Source organism: Haliaeetus albicilla, chromosome 2, assembly GCF_947461875.1.
Source record: "Haliaeetus albicilla chromosome 2, bHalAlb1.1, whole genome shotgun sequence".
NCBI classification, from domain to species: Eukaryota; Metazoa; Chordata; class Aves; order Accipitriformes; family Accipitridae; genus Haliaeetus; species Haliaeetus albicilla.
In genome coordinates this window covers 34,303,650-34,327,702 of record NC_091484.1, presented here as the reverse complement: position 1 = coordinate 34,327,702, position 24,053 = coordinate 34,303,650, and the positions used below count along the sequence as shown (strand labels likewise).

The 24,053-nt window shown below is 47.1% G+C and overlaps 1 long non-coding RNA gene across 4 annotated transcripts in view; it reads right to left on the bottom strand.

The window, feature by feature from the left end:
- LOC138681977 (uncharacterized) overlaps positions 1-7,199 on the bottom strand; it is a 68,060-nt gene extending 60,861 nt beyond the window's left edge. For 3 of the 4 annotated variants that reach the window (XR_011322211.1, XR_011322212.1, XR_011322214.1), the window contains exons 1-2: positions 7,083-7,199; positions 4,943-5,001 (exon numbers count right to left, since the gene is read on the bottom strand). This is a non-coding gene — a long non-coding RNA (uncharacterized lncRNA). Of the gene's footprint in view, positions 1-4,942; positions 5,002-5,087; positions 5,185-7,082 lie in introns of all 4 variants that reach the window. The other variant, XR_011322213.1, reaches the window with a different exon arrangement.
- Between the last annotated feature and the right edge of the window lie 16,854 nt (positions 7,200-24,053).

Genomic DNA, 24,053 nt, shown 5'->3' with positions numbered 1-24,053 from the left:
CTAACAGAGCTGTTCAAGGATGCAAGAAGTGCAAGGTGTATCTCAAAGCAAAGGGCTCTCAGCTTGGCTAATGGGACCACAAACCAGCACAGATGAAGGACTTGGGGCAGAGCTTGTGCTGCTGCAAGCACAGCCAAGACAACTGGAGGCAGCCATTTTACTGCAATACACTCCAAAACTGCCTGTGGCATCATTACCTTGATAGTTAACCAAAATAATAATAATTTACAACTTTTCTTTCAGTTGCAGTCTAAATCTAGACTAGATCTGTCTTCAGAAGCATTCTAATTTAAGCTCACACTTCAGTAAATCCTTAAAATAACCTATTTCTTATTTGTCAGCTTCCAAGACAAACACTGGTTTTCACCAGAACAAAGAGCAGCCAAAAACTCAGCCAGACCTATCCTTCACCAGGTAGGGTCCACAGGGGGGAAGGTGTGACACACCAGGACACTGAGGAACTTGGGTCCAGCTTTGCACCTTCTTTCAAATAAAGCCTGCATCGTCATCTAAGACTTGCATCCCTTTGTACGCTACCCCTTAGTAGAGAAGATGGAGAAATTAAACCTATTCAGGAGGGAAAGCAGTCTTTCCCAGTGAGAAAAAAAAATACCATTTTATCTCATCTCTGCCTTCCTTGTTCATGTTTTTCCCTCTAACACTTTAAGAAAAATTAAATTCCAAATTTACACAAAAATTAACAGCATATTGCCGAATTACTAAGGACCACATTCACTACAGAAAACAAACAGCACAAGTCCACAAGACCAATCGCTCCTTTACATCAGCTAAAAAGGTCACCATTTATTTTTTTTATCCTGAAATTGATGTTTGTGCTCTTTAAGGACAAAAATATTAAAATGGGATCAGGCCCTCCAGCTGAAATAAAACAACAAAATCCAAGTCTCTTGGCTTGTTAGGCCAAACTTCTTCCAAAACACTCCTAATTTTAATTGACTTATATGCGAGACAAGCAGTTAAAAAGAAAAAAGAACAGACTCCCAGCTATTTTTCCACACAGTAAGACCCGCTCGGCAAACAAAACCGTATTCATTATTTACCTTGGGGCAGGACCCAGAGTCCTTAACCAGGTTAAGGGCCCTATTGTGTTAATCTTTACATTAGTCCAATGTAACACGCACCATATTTAAACAAAATAATGTCAATCCCTCTTTAGTAAGGGGGCTGGGATGGGGGGAATGACACAACACCAACCCCCTCCTCCCTACACACACATTGCAGTATAATCTGCCACCTTCTATAAATGCTGCCATTTGTCTTTTCTTTAGATGCATTGCAGGAATATTTCCATATAAGCCCTATTATAATAAAAACGACAGTGTGACAAACAGCTTTGCAAATAGGTCTGCTGCTCCAACAAAGCACAGACACAACACACTGATTTGCAGAAATACCCGTATAATTCACAAGTGCTACTAGTTGATTTGGAATCCAATAAATTTAGGTGGTCGCTTTATCTTCTCCATCACAATACCTACTTCCTTATACAGAGCTGAAGTAGAGCATGTGCTCTACTCAGGGAACCGTTCCCCCAATCCCCTCCTTCTCCTCCCCTCCAATTTACACTGATTACAGGTTTCAAAGTCTTATAGATTCATTTTTAAGTTCTATTTAAAATGCTGATTTTTACTTGTTTCCTTTTCATCTAGATCAATACTGCACAGATGATAAATACGTACTGTTTACCATTTATACTTTTTCATCTTAGCACTGAATATCCTAGAGTAACCTTAAGAAAAATCAGTTCCTGGATAGCACTTACATCCCCCCTCTTTAGCCCATTCCCTATTTTATCTATAACACAATACATAAGCCTGAGTGTGTTCTATTAACGTAGACACCCATTATAACATTCAGATATTAAGTGCAGCAGAGGCACTGCATCTCAAAACTGCTCTCTTTAAAGTTTGGCTAATTTTATGATGATACTTCAGCGTATACATTATTCCTTGCAAAACAGTGCCCCAGTGTTAAGACATCACCACATCAGCTTTCTATTCAGTCTTCACCGAGAGATGAGAAGCCACCATTTTCTTTCCGATACATGCAAATTAAATTGTTTGCCTCTACAAAAAGTGTAAACCACAGAGAATTCTGCATTTCAGTGGTGATACTGTCACCTAGCATTAAAAACAAGTATTAATTTGTAAATTAACCTCCTCAATCGTGTTCAAAGGAAGTAATTAAGCATTTAATGGACTAACAAACCAGCACAATTATTAGTTTTATTATTTCCAAGGTACCTCACAACCATAAAAAATTCCCCTCCCACTGATGATCTTCTGCATCAGAACAATCAGACTCTTGTACTACACAATTTTCAATAGATTCAGGCTTACTGGAGTCTTGCACAAGCTATACAATTTATACCATTTCAAATTTAGCAAAACTAAATAGCTGCTTACACATACCTGGGATTATTAGACCTGATTTTACATTCTAGAGCCTAAAAAAAAATAACAGCGTCTTGCAAGCATCCTGCTTACGAAACGCTACAAATTCTTTAATAACTATGCAGTATTTTCAGCATTTAAAGAAGCTCAAATTCACTTTTCTAGCAAAAGCATTTAAGAATGCCTTATCTCATTAAAATAAGGTTTTTAAACAATGCCTACATTTAACTCGCATAATGCACTAGGTTTTCTGTAATTATCTAGTAATTCCAACTATTCAGTAATACAGGAGACTTAAAGTACAGCTTAGGAACAGCAAGATTTGTATTTTCCAGCAACCCTGTGAAACTCTGGTGAAGTTAATTCATTGCACTGACAAGAAAAGAAACCTTAAAAACAGTCAGGCAAAGTAATTTAGCAGCTGTATTGAGGGCTTTTCTTTTGCTCGAGGCTTTAATAATTTCAACAGGCACTATTTCACAAATAATCTTTCAAACTCTGAATAGCCACGCTGCGATAGGAACCAAAGCTGCAAAAGTCGTGGCACAAAAATCCCGACATACCGGGTGGCAACTGAAAGATACATTAATTAACTTTGTTTTCCTGTCTTTAAAAAGGTCAAGTGGGATGCTGATTATCAGACAATCACTTTGTTTCAGACATTTTTATTAGACAAAAGGCTTACAGTTAGCACTGCATTGTGCCCCACCCAGCTGGCTGAGAATTGTCATCTTCTCACTCCATTAGGCTGTAGGGCTGTATTACCATTTTCTAATTAAGCATCCCCTCTGATACAGGCATCTACCTTAAAAGACACACTCTCTTTCTTTCCCTCCCCTCCCAAATAATCTTTTGGCAGGTCAGACTCGAGGAAGAAAAACCCCATGAATGAAACAATGAAGGAACAGGATAGTACTGACCTTTTCCTGCAATAAGGTCTCACATCTCTCCCTCCTTTGCTGGTTTCTTAAAGTAGGAAACCAGTTCTTTAAAAATGAAGAATTACCAGAAAAAAAAAACCAAAACAAACAACCCCACCCTTCTTCAAAGCACCCACTCACCCAAAAAAACCAGACAAGCCTATATTGATCAATTCTTTTTCCCCAAAATATCTTGAGAACAAGGATTTTTACACACAGAGCCCCCACATCTACCTCACTCTGTGTATGACATATTAAGTGTCAAGGTTAAAATAAGATGAAGTAAATACGATTTCCTCTCTTTGCACCATGTGTATGTATGGACACTACTACGCAAATGCACAGTATGCGAAAAGAATATTAAAAACTTTATACTTATGAAATCCAAGTCATAAGATTTTCAAAAAACACATGAATTTAACCACCTAATTAATAAGAATAGTAAATGACAAGTTTCTCATGAAATAATGTCACATTTACTTAATCACTATTTATGTGACTGATTTGAGGCAGCCATACTTAACACTGAATACCAACTACACACTGTGAGAAAATACTGAAGACACCGCTAAAGTACAGAAGATATTTTCTGTTTTCGAAACAATTTCAAGTAATATCACACTCTCCTAGGTCTCTCTATGTACACTCAGTTTAATTAAAAAGAATTTGTACCCCTCGTCTATCTTTTAAAACACAAGCCCGACAGACTAGCCAACAATAATATTAATGTTAAGACAAGTCAAAACGGAGCATCATTTAGCCTGCTGTATTGAAGGGAAAATAAGCAGATAGGACACAGTTTTCACTGTGGAAGGCCCAATTCACCCCCCACTTCTATTTCTAAAACTGATCTTATGAGCATCTATTATTTATCCCCTCTACAGCACCTTTTTAAAACCTATTTTACATCTCCAGACAGCCATCAGGCATCTATGCAGTACTAAGTTTTCAGAAATGTGGACTTCTTTTCAAGGTAAAATGCAGGCATATTAAGAAGAATCATTACTTCTTACACTAATATTTCCCAGCATGTATTTGACAGAATCCTATTAACCCACAATTACTTAACCCGTGGTGAAATGCGGCCAACTCCCCCCTTCTGAACGGGCATTTAATACATAGATGTTTCACACTGGTAAGACAGTTTATATCCTCAATACATTAAAAACACTATTTTCACATGAAATAAGTTGTATTTGTTATCATACCTTAGTTTTGCTTTGTGGTTTTCATCTATTCATTGACTGTTGAGTGGTATTAATTAAATTCTTGGGGTACCTACCTTCTGACATTTCAATGGCTCAAGAAAAGCCATAACATTGCCACAAATTAATTGAAATATATCTCATTCTTTCACAGGGAACAGGTGCTGGGATGCGAGCACTGGAAATACAGGCAAATTCTTTCCTAGTTACTTTTTTTTTTTTGGTACGAAAGGCAGAGCCTTTCAGATATTACCCATGATGCCTCCCAACCAAAAACATCTGCAATATGCTACGTTCCCCATTTGTCGCAATCAACCCGCCTATTTAAAGAGGGGGGCAAGAAACCATTAATCTACCAAAATCCACACACATGAGCATTCATAGGATCACCTCTTGTACTTACACGTTGCACTGAGCCGCATGCAGGAAGGAAGCTGTGGCAATGCCAACCATGTTGAAGACCTGCAAGACCCAGGTATTTGTGAAGATGTTATTTGTTGGCTTTGTGACTTTCAACCATAAAACATCCCCCACTTCCCCAGAACCACCTATGACTTGGCTAATGATGCTCTAATTTTAAATATGGTTTGAGAGAGACAGGATAATGAGAAGCGTTCTAGGTATTTTAACCTCTTGATGTTACAGCTGTAATGCAAGAACATTTAAGAAATGCATGTTCATGAATAACAATTTCCTTCCTGCTAAAGCAGCAAGGAAAAAAAAAAAAAGCAAGCCTTTACACCATGCATTTCACACCTTCAGGAGGTAACAACCCTGCTTGGTAGGACATACGAGGTGATGCTTGGAATCAAGGTCGCCTCAAACACTCTTTTGTCTCTTCTCCCCAAGTAGGTCGCCCCTCTCAGCAGATTTTGTGTAACTGGGCGAGTTTGTCAGGAAGCAAAAAGAACCCATCCTGCTGCATACAGCGTGTTAACGCCTATGCTACAAAGAGAGCTAGTGCTCTACTGCAGGAGGAGAGGGCTTGTTAAAAGGGAGCATCATCAACTACTGCCGTTTTAAACCTCTTCCAGGTTGCAGCAACCTGGATTTCTCAAAACCACTTCAGCAGAAGCAGCACAGCAAAGGCGTTTTCTGGTGCTTCCCTGTTACTGACTGCACCGAGCTACAGCTTGGTCACCGAACCACGACCGCACGAGGGAAGCCGAGCTCTCCTCATCACAAGCACCCAGCGCAGAAGCTTTACATTGTCACCCCCCCCCACCCCGGGGTACAGCGAGATGTGCTGTATCGGCGTGGAAGCCTGATTGCTCATTCCCCTTGCGCAGTCCCCAGCGAGAGGTGGGTGCTCCGGGGCGCTCCCGCAGAGTGGGCAGCGCCCGCCTTGCTGGGGGAACGGGCGGCACCACCGCCGTTCTGGAACCTTCCTGCACACGCCAGCGCAGCACTGGCATCCCACAACCTGCCCGGCAAAGGCATGCTCCCGGAGAGCGGCTGCTCTTCCCAACACACCGACAAGCAGAACGGGGTTGCGGGTTTTTTTTTCCTATCCTGGATTTCCCAATGAAACGTAAAAAAATAAAATTAGTTGTAGTTTTTGCTTGATTCTTGCGAGGCAAAGAGCGGCTAGAAGGTGATGCTTGCAGAAGTTTGGAGGGATTGTAACTAAAAAAACCCACCACCCAAACACCCGAACCCCCAAACCCTCGCTCGCCCCCCCGCCCTCCCCCGACAACACAGGTATCGCAAAACCACTTTCCCCCGCAGCTGTTCGCAGGGCGGCGAGCCTTCGCCACCCTTCCCCGTACAGACCTGCCCGGCGCGGGGACCGAACTTGCCGCCTGCAGCACCCGAGCGCACCGCTGCCGGCAGGCTGAGGCCGGGCCACGCGCCCCCGGCTCCGGCAGCGCGCCCGCGCCCGCGCGCGCGCCCGCCGCCAGCCCGCGCGCAGCGGTGCGGTGCGGGGAAGGGAAGAAGGGAAGGGCAGGTCGCCAAGGCGAGCCTCCGCGCGAGCGTCCTCACCGGGCCGCGGCGGCACGGGAGCCCGCTCCCCGGGAGCTTGCCTGCTTTTTTTTTTCCACGCAACTTCCCGTTTTAAGGAGTTCTAGAAACTTTCCGGCAAGAGCCCGGCCGGGCCGGGGGCTGCGCCCGCGGGCTGCCGTAGTGCAGGTGTCGCCGGGCGCTAGCTGCCCCCCCCCGCCGCCCCGCCCGGCCCGGCCCGCCACCCGCGCTCCTCCGCGCCGGCACCGCGGCCCCGCGGCGGGCAGGGCGAAGCCGCTCCGCTCCCCTGCGGCGGGGCCGGCCGGCCGGACCTCCGGGGATCCGCGGGGCTCTACCCACCGGCGCGGGCAGCTGCCGGCTGCCGCCACCCCCAACTCCACACACCCCCGCCGCCCACGCCCCCGGCCCCCCGAGCTCCGCAACAGGTACGGCCCGGGCGAGACCCCCGCGGACGCCGCCCCCCCCGGCACCTTCCCCACGGCGGCGGCGGCGGCGCCGCTCCCCCCCGCCCCCCCCACCGGGGGGGAAGAAGGGGGGGGTGTGGGGGCCGGAGCCCCGCGCCCCGCCGCCCGCGCACTCACCCCGAATCAGCCCTGGTGCGGCGCGGCTCGCCCACCTGCCGGGGCCCGGCGCGGCGGCGGCTCGCAGCCTCCCCTGCTGCAGGAGGCAGGCAGGGGCGGGGGCGGCGGGGCCGTATATACCGGGCACCCCCGCCCCCGCGCCCGCGCGCGCGCGCGCTCTCTCAGGGTGGGGGGGGCGGTTCGCGCGCGCGCGCGAACCGCCCCCCCACCCCCCCCACCCCGAGAGAGCGCGCGCGCGCGCGCGGCGGTGATCAGGTGACGGGGCAGCCCCCTACACTGCGGAGTCGGGCGGGCCCCGCCGGGCGGCGGCCGCGGTGGGGGGGGGACCGCCGCGCCACGCCGCGCCACGCCACGCCACGCGCTGGACGGGCGGGGTTCTAGAACGCCGCGGAGGGGGGCGGGGGGGTGTTACCGACCCGGCGTTGTAGAACGGAGCCGTTCCCGATTCCACCACCACCCCGCCACCCCCGCCCCCGCGGCGTTCTAGAACGCGTCCACCGCCCCCACGCGCGCCCGGCGCTGCCTGCCGGCACCGCTGCTCGCTCGCCCGCCCGGGGGGGGGGGACGACACCCAGTGCAGCAGCCCCAGACCGGCGGGCAAGGCTGCCGGCCCGCACCTTCGGAGGTGCCGCCCTCGGGGGGGGGGGGTGGGGGGCGCGGCTGCCCTGCCCTGCCCTGCCCTGCCTCCCCCCGGGGCTCGGTACCGATCGCTTAATAGCGCCGCAGTGAGTTCCCCGGTGGCCGGAGAGATCCGCGGCTCGGGCGTGGGGCGGGCCGGGGAAATAAAAAAACATAGGTGCGACAAGGCCTTTTCGAAGCGGGCAGGTGGGTCCCGCGGGTGTGTGATCGGCGGGCGGCGCGGCGGGGAGCGAGGGGGCCTGGGGGGGGGCGCGGCGGGAGAAGCCGCCCCTGCACCCGCACCCGCGCGTTTTGCTCGCGGAGGGGAGATGCCGGCGGTTCACGCCTGTGAAGGGATGAGTTTAAACACATTGACCCCGGCGTTGTCTCTTCTTAAAAAGCGGGATCAAGGGGGCTGCAAAATCCCATTAAAACGGATTGGCAGCCCGCTGTGAGGATGAAGCGGAACGCTGGGTTTTACAGAGTGATGCCGGTGCACCTCTGGTTCTCAAGATCGGTTATTTGGCTCAGCCTCCTAACGGGGGAGGGGGGGAACCCCCTCTGCAGGGGGATGGGATCCTGCCCTGGGCCTTGCCCCCTGCGCAGGGCACTGGAGGGGCTGTGGCGTTGGCCGACACGCGTCCCCCAGGGCTGCCCACCTTCGAAATGCATGCCTGAGCTCGCCAAGTTGCCTAATTCCGGCTCCTGTGCCCTCTATGTGGGCACTGGGGTTGCTGCTCTTTCATGTAGCAACCCATCCCCGGAGAATGCATCCCCGCTTTCCCCCTTGCCGTCTCCGTGCCTGCGGTGCCGCCGATCCCCTGGTTTTGGTCCAGCCAGAGCTGGGATGAACTACTGGAGGCACCCACCTGCTTCAGCAAGGCACCGAAACACACACAAGGGCTGAGCAAGCGGCTGTGGGCTGAGCAACATGCTCACAACCCTCAGGAATTTTTCGTTTAAAACAAACACACCCCCCCACCCTCCCAGACAAGACCCCAAACCCATCCAAATGCCCCATTTGCCCCTGTTTGCCAGACCAGCCAGTGAATGCACCTGCCCCACTGACATTTTGTCCCAGGCTTTTTTGGGGTCCACTGATGCTGGGGGGCAGGGGACAGGCACGGAGTGAAGCCCTGACTCTGCATTTGCCTGTCCCACCCCAAGTGCTCCCAGCCTCCTGCTCCTGCCCTGCTCCCCTGGTACTTCTTGCCTGCCTGCATGGCACAGCAGGGCTGGTGGGCAGCCCCCCTGGCCCCGAGCAGCCCCCCCCCAGCCCCTCTGCTGCCATTTCCGAGCCTCTGCAATTACTATTAGCTGCAGAGCTTTATGTGCTCCCCATTCCTGCGGGGTGTGGGTGCCGTGTGGCTCCCCTCTGCAGATGGTGTGTTTTTAGGTAGTTCTCATAGAGGGAAGAGTGCTGGTGCAGGGCTGCTGCTCCTGGGTAGGCTTATAGCCCCCTTGGGATCAGGGCCCTTTTGGTGGCATAAAGTATGGCCAGACTGATGTAGAATCTTCCCTCAGAAATCCTTAGGTCAAAATGTGTTTAATTCCATGGATGTTTTAAAATTTCATGGAAATATTTTCTTATTACTCATTTCAGTGCCGCAACCTTTACTCATTTGTGTAGCCTCTGACAGAGAGGTACCAGAGGCGTGTGCTGGGTTGGGCCTTTTCCCCTGACGGAATAGGTACCCTGCACATTAGTGCATTAGCATTTTTTTCTCCTGGAAAATTCTTAAAACTTTAACCTTGCAACTTATTGCCATGTAATCGTAAAGCTGTGTTTTTCCTGCTAGAAATTTCTCCTAGGAACTTGTCTCCCTGACATGATCCACTTACTGGTTTTCCTTGTCAAGTGCAGGCTTGTTTTTCAATAAAAATAAAAGCAAAGAGCTAATTCTGAAATCCTTAGTCAGGCAAAGCTTGCGCTGAAATCAAGGGGAGTCTTGTCTCGGTGTAAAGATTGCAGGTTCAGGATCAAAATCATTATAATAAAACATTGTCACAGGAGCAACATCTCCCACTTCTAAAATAAACATCTTTGCTCCAGTTAGGTATTTATGTAGCAACAGGAGACTATTGATTTAGGAAAGCTTTCTGGTGCACAGACACTCTACACACTTACTGCTACTAAGAAGCAGCAAAGCTCAGGAGGAGCAGGTTACAGAAGAACTATAATGCAAACCTCTGCTCTCTTTTGCTCCCAGCAGTACTCGGGTAAAGCCTCTGGCTCACCTTCACCTGAAACACCCTTTCACCAGCTCTTCTCCCTGTCCCATGGCAGCAGAGCTGACAGAAGTAAACATCTGCCTGGGGTGGGGACATGGGACTTCAGAGCCTGACAAAGGCACTGAAGAACAAGGGCTGCATCCCTGCTTGAGTATGATACCCCTGTAGCTTCTCCCTCCTTACCTAAGGGATTCTTACAAGGGAGACAACGGAAGTTTTGGTAATTCTACCAAAATGAGAACCAATCTACTAATGAATCAGTAGCACAGATCAATGGTGGGGGGCGGGGAACATACACAAGCAGCCTGACTCAAACAGAGGAAGATTTGTCATCTTATTTATATAAATTTCCAGAATTTCTGTAGAAATGTAATCATCCCATTATAGTTATGGTAGAAGAATACTTGCAGAGTTATTTTTGAACAAAAGCTTCCGAGTGGTTAAATTACATAAAACAGAAAACTGAAAGTCTTTAAACAGTGCTAGAAAGTGTTTCCAAAGAAGCTGACTCTAATCCCAATAAATAGCAAAGCTGCGAATAACATAAGGAGATGATTACTTTTGAGTCTTGCAACTTATGGTACTTAAAGAAGTACTACTTGCCTGCTAGGGTACATTTCTAGGAATTAGGTTGGTGACTTCAGTGGGTAGAGATCTGGGCTGAAAATGTGTTAGAATTATTTTAATGGGAGATGACAAAGTCTTTCCCACAGTATCTGCTGTAGAGGTCTCCTTACGAGGTGTGTAAAGAATTTAAGTGTTTCAATAAGTAATGGTCACCCAGAACCCAGGAACCAGCCTGTTTGGCCCCTTACCAGAAGACATTTCTACTCTAGCAAGAAATAGATAAACTGGAGTCCACAAGCAAATTTTTGTCCCAGCGGAATGTGATTATGGTATTTCCTCACTGATGCAAACAAATTTTAACGTAAAAGAAGCTGAAACAACACATCACTCAGAGAAAATCTAAGTTGCTCAGCCTGTAATCTATTTAACATAAATAGCTGCCATAACTGTGGTGAATAGAGCAGTTGATCAGAAGTCCCAGTATGGAGGCTTGGAAGTCATGGTATGAAATCTATTCATCTTACATCCCACATCCCAAAAAATGGCAATATCCATGCCTGATGTTCTGAGAATTGCCAATACGGCATAACTCTGTTTAGTGGCCCATTTACGTAGAGACTAGCTCTCTGCTGAAGTGTAAAATACTGTTTTGGCATAGTTGGAGGATACAAAAATAAGTTGCATGCACTGGATCTGTACATCAGCTTTTACCATCCTTTGGGGGCAGGCAGATGCAGTAGTTCAGCCATCAGGCAACCCTCAGGACATGTTCAGAGCTGCCTTCTGATTACCCAGGCACTTCAAGCTCCTCTCCACAAAGCAGCAGGTGAACTCTGATTTATTCACTATACATGAGAAGAGGGTAAGTGCCGTATTACCCCAGTTAGAAGCCGGTAAACCCCATTTACCCATTATAGTACTGTTAACTCTTTCTCTCGTCTCTGAGCAGAAGAGCTTGACTTGAAGAGCCTTGCAAGGAAGAGTGAGCTTGTGGGTTGTGTTGGGAGCAAGACTTTGTAGATTCAGTTTTAGCTCCTATCCTGAGCTGTGCGTACCATTGCCTTGCTGTCCTGCCAGCCGCCAGCCCTTTGTCCATGCAATAGAGAGAGAATATTGCCTTGCTCTGCCATGTGTATTTAAGTCCTAGACACTGGTGACCACAAACTAAGCGTATTTAAAATGAGGCCCTGAGCTTACCTGCGAGGTCAAGGCGTAACACAAATGATTTCCCTCTCTAGTATTGACGTGGGGCCACGTGCTTGAAGTAAGAGCAGAGCTGAAAGCAGCAGACTGCAGCTCAGACCTTCAGAGGCTTGCTACTGCCCTTCTGCCCACAGAGCCCTGGAAGGAGACAGCCCTCTGCTTCCCTCCCTCACCCCCAGAGAGGACCTTTCTTGGACCCTGTTGTAGCAGATGTGGGTTCAGCAACCCTCTACGGGGCAGGACCTAGGAAACCCGCGGAGAGGTACCAATCCATGTGTGACCACGTAGCTGCACGGTGGCCCAGGGGACATCCCCTGTCATGTCCTTTGCCCTCCATCAGGGGATGATGGAGCTGGGGCCATTGCCCAGAGCAAAGGGCCTACAAAAATTTGATTTATGACTTCTATAGGATGGCTGAGGTGAACTGGCTGAATTTAAGGCATTGATACTCATCCTTTCCAATGGGACTGTCCATTCATTGAGCAGTGGAAAAGGACCAGGGACAGACCATGACTCTCACCACCTGCTTGTAACGTTTCAGCCTTGAAACCCAGACATAGACTGCTTCTCTGGCTTTCCCATGCTGTACGATGCTTGCTGTAAGAAAGAGTCCTTTGTATGCTACCTGCCCTCCAAAATGCAAATCCCTCACTTAAAATGAGAGCAGCAGGCAGCCTGCAGACTATAGGTGACACACACCAGAGTTCGAGAGCTCCCGATATCATAAAATGGAGTACAAGCTGGCAATGTTTGCATCTAAATCGAGCTCTCTGAACAAACATTTTGGAATCATTCATAAACAACATGTTCCAGTAAAGATGTGAGTAATGCCATTAGTCATCAGAATCGGACCTTCCGCATCGCCATAGGCGTTGGTGGCAAAGTTCCCATTGACTTCAGCAGGAGCAGGTTATGTTTGTAACAGATTTACTGCCCTTACCTAACACGTCAAAAACAGTATGTGAATTGTTATCATATTAATAGCAGAAGAAGAGACCGTTTTGGAACACAAGGAAGCTGACATGAAAGTGGTAATAAAAGAGTGTATTAAATGATGATGCCTCTTTTGAAAGGAAATTCACAGGCATCTGGGGCCATTACCTTTCATATTCTGGCAATCAGGTAATTAACCTTTAACCCTTCTCTGTTGACCTCCTCTCCTTTCTCTTTTTCTGTCATTCATTCTTTTTTCCTAATGACTGGAGAAGATAGATACAGTCTATGATTTATGCTTCCAAAGGCTACAGTCTGCCTCCTTCCTATACTTTCCCAAGTGCTGCAATGTCTGTGGTCACTCAACTCTTTCTAGAGTCAAAGCTTCACTCAGATTTACTTCCACCTCATCCTTTCCAACACCTGAATTGTTTATACTTCATTTATTCCAAATCTTGTGTTATTTAATTACGCCTGACCTTGGTATAAATCTTACTCCCATCTTCTGCTGTCACCTAGAGGTAGGCAAAGCACCGGAGGTATTAGACACATTGAATGCCCTCTGCTTCAAGGAGAGGTTGGACGCTTTGGACTTGCATAGGGTGATGCTGCACAGCTGGTACATGGAAACACATGGTGGTCACATTACAAAATCGAAATCAGGAGTAAGAGTCGCCTTTAACATCTGTACCTGAGGGAGGAGGGTGCAAGAATGACTATTTCACCTCCTGATCCCAGGGAGATCTGGCAGATGCAGCATCAGATCAGTAGGTTTCAGGAAGAGTGTGACACCATCATTTCTAAGCACAGAAAAGGTGACTATAAAGCCAACAAACAATGGTTACAACTCTTCTCAGGGCTATGATTATTGTGTACAAAATTTCTGAAATGCTGTGAGTTAGCAATATCAGCTTTATCAGGACAAGAGCTAGGAGAGCAAGACATAGCCTCTTGTCATGAAAAATGGAAATTCTGCCTGAGTAAGGTCTGAGCAGCCTTTGCCTGCAGAGAAACTGAAAGTCCTGAGTCATCACACTGAATCACAAGCTGTTGGCTGCAAATCCAGGGACTGAATTCCCACCTATGTTCACTGCACGTATTGCAAATGAAACTTTACTGACATAGCTGTATTTCACCATGTGCCAAAAAGTGGGTTTCTCCTGTGGTTTTCTTTTCCTTGGGGGCTTCCCCTCCCTGCCTTGGGTCATGCCTATAGTGTGCACCAAGAGCTAAGTCTGGCATAACTAGTCCTCTGGCCATCATGCTCAGGGACACATGGTGACATGGTTCTTGCCTACACACCTGGTTTTTGGACTTTTTTTCCCTGCAGAAAGCAAAGGTGGGTGTAGTTGACTCTAGGTCCTTTTGTGAGGTGTGGCTGGGGCATGTACCTGGCAGCAAAAAAGCATTGCTGAGTCCTTCCCTTTAACCCTTATTAAGGCTTTAACTCTAAAGCCATCTAAGTGGTGCTCGCCCAGAGAAATGAAGACTGCGTGGGCACCACCTGCAGCTCCTGAGGGCGGGTCCAGCTTTGCAGGTAGCATAGATGCCGAGAAGAGGTGGGTTTTTTTCAGGTTGTTAAATAGGTGTGTGCTTGGCATGATGGAGTGTAGGAGTCTGCTTCCCCATCAGAGCCACCCCATCAGTGCTTGTCCCCTCCTCTCGCACTGACCCTGTCAGCTCACAGGCATCACTCAATTTATTTCCTTTGGGTTCTGTCAGAGGATTTGCTGCTGTTTGCAGAGAGCTGCTCTGAAGCATTTGGGGAGCTGTAGTTTTACCCGATGTATTTGCCAGCTGCTTGAGGCGACTGTTTCCTCCCCTGGCAGCGGCAGCCCCAACACGCCAGGGGCAGTGGGCTTTGCTTTTTGATCGGTGCTCCCATCCCTGCGTGGACTGCAGCAGTGGCACATATGCGTGGGATGAAAGTGTGCCCTTTGCCTGGCCTCCCGCTCTGTCTGCAACAGGGAGTGCACGAGGGACGGTGTATCAAGGAGCTGGTAATACAAATAAATGAAGGCAACCCCCCCTCTTATTGTCCACAGAGGCTATTTTTGGTGGAACTATTTTAAGGGTTGTTCTCCTGGCATTCCACATCCTGACATTTCAGCACATTTGCCTCACCTACTGTCTGTGTTAATGGGTTTTCAGCTACAGATCATCCCTATCAAGCCACTGCAGTGATTCTTTATGCCCTATCTGTGTTGTACACACAGTGTCATCAGCACCTTTTATTTATAAAACAATAACTCCAGGATAAAAGGGGTGTTTCCGCTCTCCCCCTGCCCCCAGCACTTAAGAGCTACAGCATCATTTTAATATTCACTGTACGATGCCTTAGTCGAGCAAAACGCACTTTGTGCAGACGCTGTTTAATAAATAAAATAAAAATGTTCTCCAAAGTGACCCACATGGCAGGGGTAATTTAGTATGCTGCTCTTCATGCTTTCTCTCTTACTTCTGCTGTTTACAAATTTTTTTTCTCATCTGTTTGCACAGGGAATAGATGCTGACGTTGTCCTTTTCATGAATAAATCTCTTTTTAGCGTGTTGGCCAGCACAATAAAAAAATTATCAAACAAATTAGAGTCTGAACCTGCAACCTTTTCTCATGAAAGGAAAACCTGTTCTTGGGCCAGCTCCCTGGCTTTCAAGGGGCAATTTCTGTAGGAAGAGCTGCTCATGTGAGCTACATGTACAAGGTCTCAGATTTTTGTGCTGCAGAACTTGACTGTCAGCCAAAGCTGGAGGCGGCTCAGTAAAGGGAATAAAGGTGGGTGTCAGAGATCAGCCTCAATTTCTTTTTCCTCCGCCACCTGGTGCTGGCATTCATTGGAGGGACGAAAGGTTGCTGTAATTTATACCATGGTTTAAGGTCTTGGTGGTATGGTTTGCCTCCAAAGCAGGAATTATACCTGTGGTAGCTCTTTCAGTAGGAGAATTAGGGGGCACCGACTGAAATCTCGAGGAGGACATTCAACACAAAGGGTGGAAGATGATTCTCACACAGGCCGCAGGTGCGCTGAGGAACCTGTTATCTCAGGACATGGTGCCTCTGAAGTTACGTGGACTGCAAGGTAGATTGATGGGAAGAAGTCCCCATGAAGGCTGTTAAATATGAAAGCAGCACCTCAACCTCAGGTATCAACTTCCAAGCTGTTGGTATCTGGAGGCTGAGTGTGTCTAACAGAGAAGCACTACCCTACATTGCTCCTCTGCCATTAGCCATGCAGACCTTCCTCTGAGCTGTTGTGTCTGTCCTCACGTTCAGAGCTAACATCAATGATTTCCAACTCCAAGTTACAGCATTTTCACTTGGCTACATCCCAGTAAGCAAATGACGAGAAATGGTCAGGACGTGGCCCATATTGTCGTGACTGCCATACGCCAAGCTTCCCTCTTTCCTCCTGCCTTCAGTGGGAGAGGAGTCATGCCCATCCTTGTGCAGGTGTTGAGGGACCAGCATAATATAGATGCTTATGACCTGCATCCTCACCAGCTTAGCTGGAAGCAAATGCCCTGGCCAGACCAACCAGCCTGGCTCAGAAATGCCACCCCGTTTCAGCCAGGGGATTTTATGTATAGATCAGGAGGTTGTATGGGACAACATCTGAGAGGCAGCAGAGATCTGCAGCTGTGGTTGTCCCCAGCATATGCCTGCTGCCAGGCAGTGCAGGGGGTCCTGAAGTGGGCTCACAGTAAGTACAAAGCATCCTTCCCTGTGTAGGAGAGGTGCCTTCTCCGGGGTTTCAGCCCAGAGAACATCCGTGGGACATCTGCTGCCTTGTGCCCTGGCTCTGGCACACCTTTTGTCAGGTTCCTCCTTGGTGTGGTGAGGAACAGCTTCAGCTTTCTCAGTGTTTTGGAAGGGGGAAATTGTGTTCCCAGAGGTGGTTCCCAGTTCACAGGGTTGTGGACACTGGCTGCCCAAAGGTGGAAATAACAGGATAGAAAATGTGGGTACAAAGAACTATGTTTGTCAACAGCTGAAGTATATTAGAAGCAATAACAAAGAATTAAAAATTAATATGAATAACCCAGGCTCTCAGCAGCCGTGGCTCCCACTGTGCTGAAAATGGTATCAGAGTAAGTCTTTTATGTGCTGGAGCCTACAAGGTAAGCAAAACTCTTCTAGGTATCTTCCTTCACTCGAGCAAGAATAGTCAATAAGGCCTTTGTGTTGTGCCTGGCGAGGAAACGACCAAAACAACTGCATGTTCAGCCAAGAAAAGCCTTGCAAGGGTAAAGATGATAGGATTTCAACTAAACAGCAGAAACGCACTTTGGTATGAATAACTTTATAGGCTAATATGCTAATGTATGCAGCAAATGTGGTGCTGCCAGCTAGTGTTTGTCGAGTGCATCCAACAGCAGCAAGCAGCGTGTGGACACCAGTTTCAACATGTATTGGTGGTTAGTAGAGTTTTAAAGGGTAACCAAGTAAACACCAGTAAAAATCCTACAAAGTAATGCTAGTTTTACAGAGCCAGAGATACAAGGTGGGTTATTTAATAGAAAAAAGGGAAATAAAACCCAGAAGGCAATAATTCAAATAGGCACAGCTGATTGGACATACATTAGAAAAGGAGGCTAATGGAAGAGACATTTCTGCAAATACCCAAAATGCAAACAAAAAGAAGAGTCTCCTGCCTTCTGCGTTGCTGCCAAAGGTCTTCAAGCACTGAAGCAAGGCCAGGAGCAGAGTCATCAGAGCCCCCCTGCATAGCACAGAAACAGGCCCCCAGGTCTGACTTGCCGTCCAGAAAAATCTCTTCTTCCTCTGAGGGGGCAACCAGGGCCCCTAAGAGCATGAAGGTTAGTCTTGGTGGTTGTGTCCAAGGCCAGAAAGCTACTCTCATTTCTTCGTGCTTCCTCTGTCCCTCTGTGGAACACACTTATCTCTGTACGAAGCACAGGATGTTCATGTTTGCCTGAAGCATATCTTTCAGAAAGACTTTAATAATTCATTGAAATAATTAAGGGTGAGGAAATCCATAACTTTCTGTGGCAGTTTGCTCGCAGTGCCCATCAACCCTCATACTAAAAATGTGTGCCATGTTTCAGATTTGAATGGGTCTGAGCTCACTATCCAGTCTTTGATACTTGCTGTCCCTTTTCTCCATGAGATTAAAAGAGCTCTTTAATACCCAATATTTTCCATCCCTTAGAATGCTTATCTGCTGTCTTTCAAATCATTCCTTGGTCTTCTTTCTGATGAGCTAAACAGACTGAACTCCCAGCCTTTCAGCAGAGAATATCTCTCTGGTTGTCCAATCGGTTTGGGGTGCTCTTCTTTATGTGCTTGCTGACTTTTTCCAAATACTTCTGGTAACATGGATGTCAGAAGTACACTCACTATTCCCAGTTTGGCTTCACCAGCGCTGCATACAGATGTGCTTAGTTACTTTTTTCTTTCATAACATAGCCCTTTCTTCCTTAGCCATTGGGTCCCTGGATTTCTCTGAAGGTCCCATTCCAGGCTGCAGAACTCTTCTTTTCTCGGAGCAGCCAGCATTTGCTGCTTCTAGACATGTTGTATGTTACTGGGAGGAACCCTCCAGTCCAAGCCATCATCTGGACTGCCCCATGCATACCTGCATGTTATTTGACCCCCGACTGTTTTAGTGTCATTGGTGAAGCATGGCGTACACAAGGGCAGCCTGGGGAAACACGGCCGGGGTGGTACACTCAGCACGGGACTTTGGCAAGGGAGGCTCACAAGGGTTACCTGTGCCTCCATCTGATCCCACAATCGAGGGCTCCCAAGTATCCCAAGGGGCTTGTGTTCAGTGTAGGGGTGGTCAATGCCTCCATAGCCAAAATCCTTGAAATAACCAGAGGCATTTTTTGAAAGAAAGATGTGGTTGCAGGTAATTTTTGGCTTGCTGTCTGGTTTTGAGCTGCCTACATCAATACTCTGCCCTGATCAGCTAGGAGGTTGACCTGAACGGTTTTGATAAAAAAGCAGTTAATAGGAATAACATTTCTGCTTGAGTTTTGGCCCTCTGAGGCTAGGACATGAAGATGCAAGCCTCAGGGAGGGCCTCTGCTCAGCCATCGCATACTTACCCAGAGGATGTGTCAGCCCTGTCACCCATCCGATCTCACTGCACCTTTCCTTATGCTGCTTGTTCCCACGGCCACCACATCTTTTTCAGGGCACAGATCCCTCCTCCTCAGATTTTGGGGCTGGCTCACTGTCATGGTTTAACCCCAGCTAGCAACTAAACACCACACAGCTGCTCGCTCACTGCCCCCCACCCCCGCCCCCACCGTGGGATGGGGGAGAGAATTGGGGGAAAAAAGTAAAACTCGTGGGTTGAGATAAGAACAGTTTAATAGGACAGAAAGGAAGAAAATAATAATAAAGATAATACTAAAATGAAAATAATAATAATAAAAGAACTGGAATATACAAAACAAGTGATGCACAATGCAATTGCTCACCACTCACCAACGTATGCCCAGTTAGTTCCTGAGCAGTGATCTGCCCCCACCTCCCCAGGCCAACTCCCCCCCAGATGGCCCAGTTATATACTGGGCATGACGACCCATGGTATGGAATACCCCTTTGGCCAGTTTGGGTCAGGTGCCCTGGCTGTGTCCCCTCCCAACTTCTTGTGCCCCTCCAGCCTTCTCGCTGGCTGGGCATGAGAAGCTGAAAAATCCTTGACTTTAGTCTAAACACTACTTAGCAACAACTGAAAACATCAGTGTGTTATCAACATTATTCTCATACTAAATTCAAAACATAACACTATACCAACTACTAGAAAGAAAATTAACTCTATCCCAGCTGAAACCAGGACACTCGCCCAGTCTTTGCTGCAAGGCCAGTTCAGTGAGTTGTCCTGGCAGTTACTTAATCCTGGCCAGTTTTTTTTTAGTGTCTGTTACACTGTGAAAGTGAGGGATTACTGGGGGGCATAGATATAACAGCTTTTTTTTATTTTGTTTTTTTCTCCTACACATGAGACTAGCCAGCATACATGAAGTGCATGAATAGCCAGAGCAGAATTGAGCACAGAGAGCATCATATCATGTCCACATCACCCAGGGAAGGATCTCTTTGAACAAACATGGTTTCCTGGAAGTCTAGAGCGACCTTGCAGGACTGGTGGATTCAGAGCCGGTTTAGGTCTTTGAGTCTCAGGGAAATAGGTAGGAGTGTGGCTTGGGACCACAGCTGGAGAGTGCAGCTCTTTTCAGGAAAAGAGGAACAGTTTGCTTTGTGGATAACCACAAGTGACAATGAAGGAACAAGTTTCAAGAAATTTTGTGCTGAAAGCTTTTGAAATTCCATTAATTTATGCGAAGACATCTCTTTCAACATCCAGGAGACGATTTGCGTGAACATGTTGGTGATTACACAATCAATGAAGGCCGCACATGAAGGAAAATCTTTGCCAGTGCCGTTAGGGATAATGGCATTAGGGAGAAATCCCAAGCAGGACTAATTACTCAGTGTTTAGTAGGCCTGGTTATGCAAGCTGCTGAAAAAGAAGTGAATGTGAGTATCTGGAAGGAAGGACTTTTCTTAATGATGATTTTGTTGTTGTATCACCTTTGTTTGGTTGCAAAAGAGATGTGTGTGCTGTTTATTTCCCTGAACTGATGTACAAAAGGAATAAATAAATCTCAGTGAGCTGAAGTGAGGAAAGATGGGCAAGTTGATAAATCACAAAGTCATTAAGAGTGGGGAGCAGATTTGGTATTGGATTGTGAAATGCACAGGAAGCCACTGAACACTCCTGCACCAGGGGTGAGTCCAGTCACGTGCGTATTAAGAGAAGAGCCATTGCATTTGGAAGATTAATATTTAGTGACCGGGCATCATAATTTACAGGAGGCAAAACTAAAGGCTGTGGAGAGGTAATTGCTCACTTTGACCACAGACTTCTCAATGGAGCAGGCTGGTTTCCATACGTGGTGCTGTTTGCCAGCTCATTCATTTGTTGGGTCGTGGAGGTGTGGAGCCGTGGAGGAGCAGGACAGTGCTGTAGGGCAGCCTCGGTTGCCTCACTTGCTCCAGCTGAGTGAGACGAGGTGATGGAGAAGAAGGGGGCAAGAGGAGAGTCAGCCCCCAACTCCAGAAAAGGAGAGGGCCCCTCACTCTCCAGAATCCATACCAGATGGATTAAAATAGCGTAGGTAAACAAGTAACAGAGTCTCCTCCCTTCTTCCCCAAATCGTCCCCCAAGGACTACAGGTATAGCAGAGCAAAGGAAGGAGGCCAGCGGGAAGATGCTAGTGCCTGTCCTTAGCCCGTTTGGCAGATAGGTGGGTTATCATGCCTGGCAGAGGTGTTCACCAGGTGCAGTAATAACGCAGCCTGTAGAGCATCTGGGTGCTCGAGAGAAACCGGTGTGCATGGTTCACCCAGGGACCCATGACATATGGGTGTGCAGCTTGTTAAAAAGAAATTAAAAGCAACAGCCAAGAGGGTAAAATGCTTGCAGGTGGTGAGGAGGTTATCTCAAAAGGCACCTTACTACCGGGTCACAGTAGAAGTATTTCCAGTTATCAGAAAATATTTTAGAAAGAAAGTAAAACAGGCACAAGGTAAGCAGCTGGATAAAGAAGGCTGTCAAAGACAGCCTTAAGAAGTGTAGGTTGTGTTCAAACCAGGGAAAGCAGAAGAGAACAAGCTCTGCAATCAGATGCAAAACCATAGTAAAAGAAGCCAAAATGGATTTTGTGGAATAATTTGCTAAAAGGCATAAACCCTAATAATACAACCTTTTTTCAACCACATCAGGTGGGGGCCACTTGCCAGCAAACACATAGGGCCAACAGATGGCCGTGAGGTAATGGGAGCACTTAGAGATGACAGGACCGTAAGAGCGGAGGCAGACAAGCCCTCTGTGCCGGTGTTTGCTGGAAAGGAGCCTCGGGAAGCCTCCCATGCCACAGCATTTTCCTATTGGGGATGAGCGAGAAACCGCCTCAGATTGAACTGTCAGAAGAAGAAGTTTTGGAGCAAGTTGATTAAATGAATAGCAACAAATCACCGGGTCCAGATGGGGTTCACTCTGGGCTCCTGAGGAGACTCAATTACAAGACTGCTAAACTACCAACAGCAATGTGTAAGCCTTGCCTTCCATCAGTCATATGTCAGGAAATGGAGATGGTAGATAGGATACTCTTTTTAAAAAAAAGAGCTCTGGGAAACCACATTCTTGTCTGTCTGCCTTCCATACCAAGCAAATTGTCAGGCAGTATGATGAAAAAAAGACCGGATGGGTAGGTTGGATTGATACTGGAGGGATGTGCTGCATTGCAGGTCTGAGTCCTTCGGAAGAGCCGGTACATCTGTGGATGAGGATGACCCTCTGGACACAGCGTATTTGGCTTCCCCAAAAGCTAATGACAGGTCTTTCACTAAACTGTCCACTTAGTGTTTAGGAGAGCACATGGATGCGTCTCTGTAGCAGTAGTTTGGATGACATGCGCTGAGTTTTGTTCTCACCCTCGTGTGTGAGATGGACTGAGCTCTGCAGGGGCTGGGGGAGAGAAGAGTCCCCTGCCCTATGGTCCCACATGCCCCACTTGGGGGTCCCACTTGTAGGTCAAACCTCACCATCTCTTGGGTCTCCTACTGTGGCTGTGGAGTCAGTAAATATCATCATCGTCTTTGTCATTGACAGAGTGCCTTAGCTTTAACACAGACCCCATAGTGCTATGTGATGTACAAAGACAATAATAAAGAAAAAAGTGTGTTCTTGCCCCAAAATTTTGCAGTCTAAGACAACAAACAGTACAGGCATACAAACAGTATCCAAGATTGGATTTGGTTCTTCTGTGAGGGGCGGTTTCATGTCTCGGCTGTTCCAGAGCACACCACCAGGACAATTTTTGCGTTGAAAGCCCCTGCAAGCCCACATACTTCTCTGCAGCACTGCTGCCTGACCGCCCTTTTGCTTGTACAGTGAATTATTCCTACTTTGTTCTTGTATTTATTAGATTGCATCTCCTGCTGGAGAAAGGATCCCAGGTTTACCAAGACAGTTTAGAACTCTAATCTCAACCTGTGGCCTACTTGCAAACCTGTTCAGTTTGGGCTTATCTGCAAGTAAAATAAATGTCCAAGTTATTCATGAAAATATGAGGAATTCCAATTTTTGAGCTGACAGCCTGACTGCTGTGCCCTGAATGGGCTGTACTGTCAATGAAACTTGGAATGTTTCTTCTTTGTTTGGATTTGTTTGCCTCTGTTTGCTAATTAGAGTGAAAGCCAATTGCTTGAGGTTATAGAATCAGCTGATAACTTGTTTGTGAGGTTTAAAAAGATTAAATCAAAGAAGGAAGCTACTGGATGTGCATTTAAAACTAAACTTCTTGTTTTGCATTTGAACAGTAGTGGTATATAATGCGATGATTAAAATGGAAGATGAGAAAATACGTTGCTTTGAAAGATTTAATCAGTTATTTCCATAGGAGCATGTCAGGGAATCAAGGACACTTGATTTCCCTTCATTGTTCTGCATAACTGAATATATTTGGGTCATTATATCTGAATAATCAGAATAACATTCTTAAAACCAAAAAAGGAGTAGCGATAGCAGCATACGATTAAGTGTGGCTTTTTTCTAATCTCCTGGAAAATCAGATTTAACCATTTTCAGAGTCCTTTTTCCCATTGATGAACTGGGGATTTACATGACTAATGTCTATTAACACATGTAAATACCCCTTGCCTCAATGGGAACCAACAATGGGAAAATAAATCCTGCCTGCAGCCCATTCTGTCATATGAATCGAGCCTATGAATAGTACGGTTTCGTGGTGGGGTATCGGCTGGGGTGGGAAACACAGCCAATGTTCATATAATAGGTTTTCATCTCTGAAGGCAAATGTCAACATCAATTTACCTCTGGGATAAGTGAGACCTCCTGAGGGATCTCAACCCTGTGCAGAGGGGTCACAGCACAAATCCGTCGCCCACATTTTAGCAGAAGTGAGAGCGGGCTGGCAGGCACACAGGGAAAGGCCAAGGAGTGCGGGAGTGGGACGTGGTCCAAATCAGGATATTTTCTGAACATGGAAGAGGGAGGTTTGGTGCCTAGAAATGAAGTTTGCTGGCCTGGGCACTGAGGGACAGTTGTAAATAAGTTTCAGTAGCTGTTTTCTCTGTTAATAAAGAAAAACATGTAAACATATCCTAGACAGCCATCTATCAGAAAGACATTTTACATCACACACGTCTTATGAATATTAGATAATGGAGGAATGTAACAAATAGTCATTTTTGTCTCTCTCTTGAATACCAAATAACGGTTATTAGTATCTGTCAAATAAATAATGTGAATAATTTAACAAGACATCACTATTGTGCAAGAAATGATATCCCATTCTATTAAACTTTGGAGTCAGTTATTGTGCGAAGATAATAAATACATGGAGTAGCTACAGCAATTA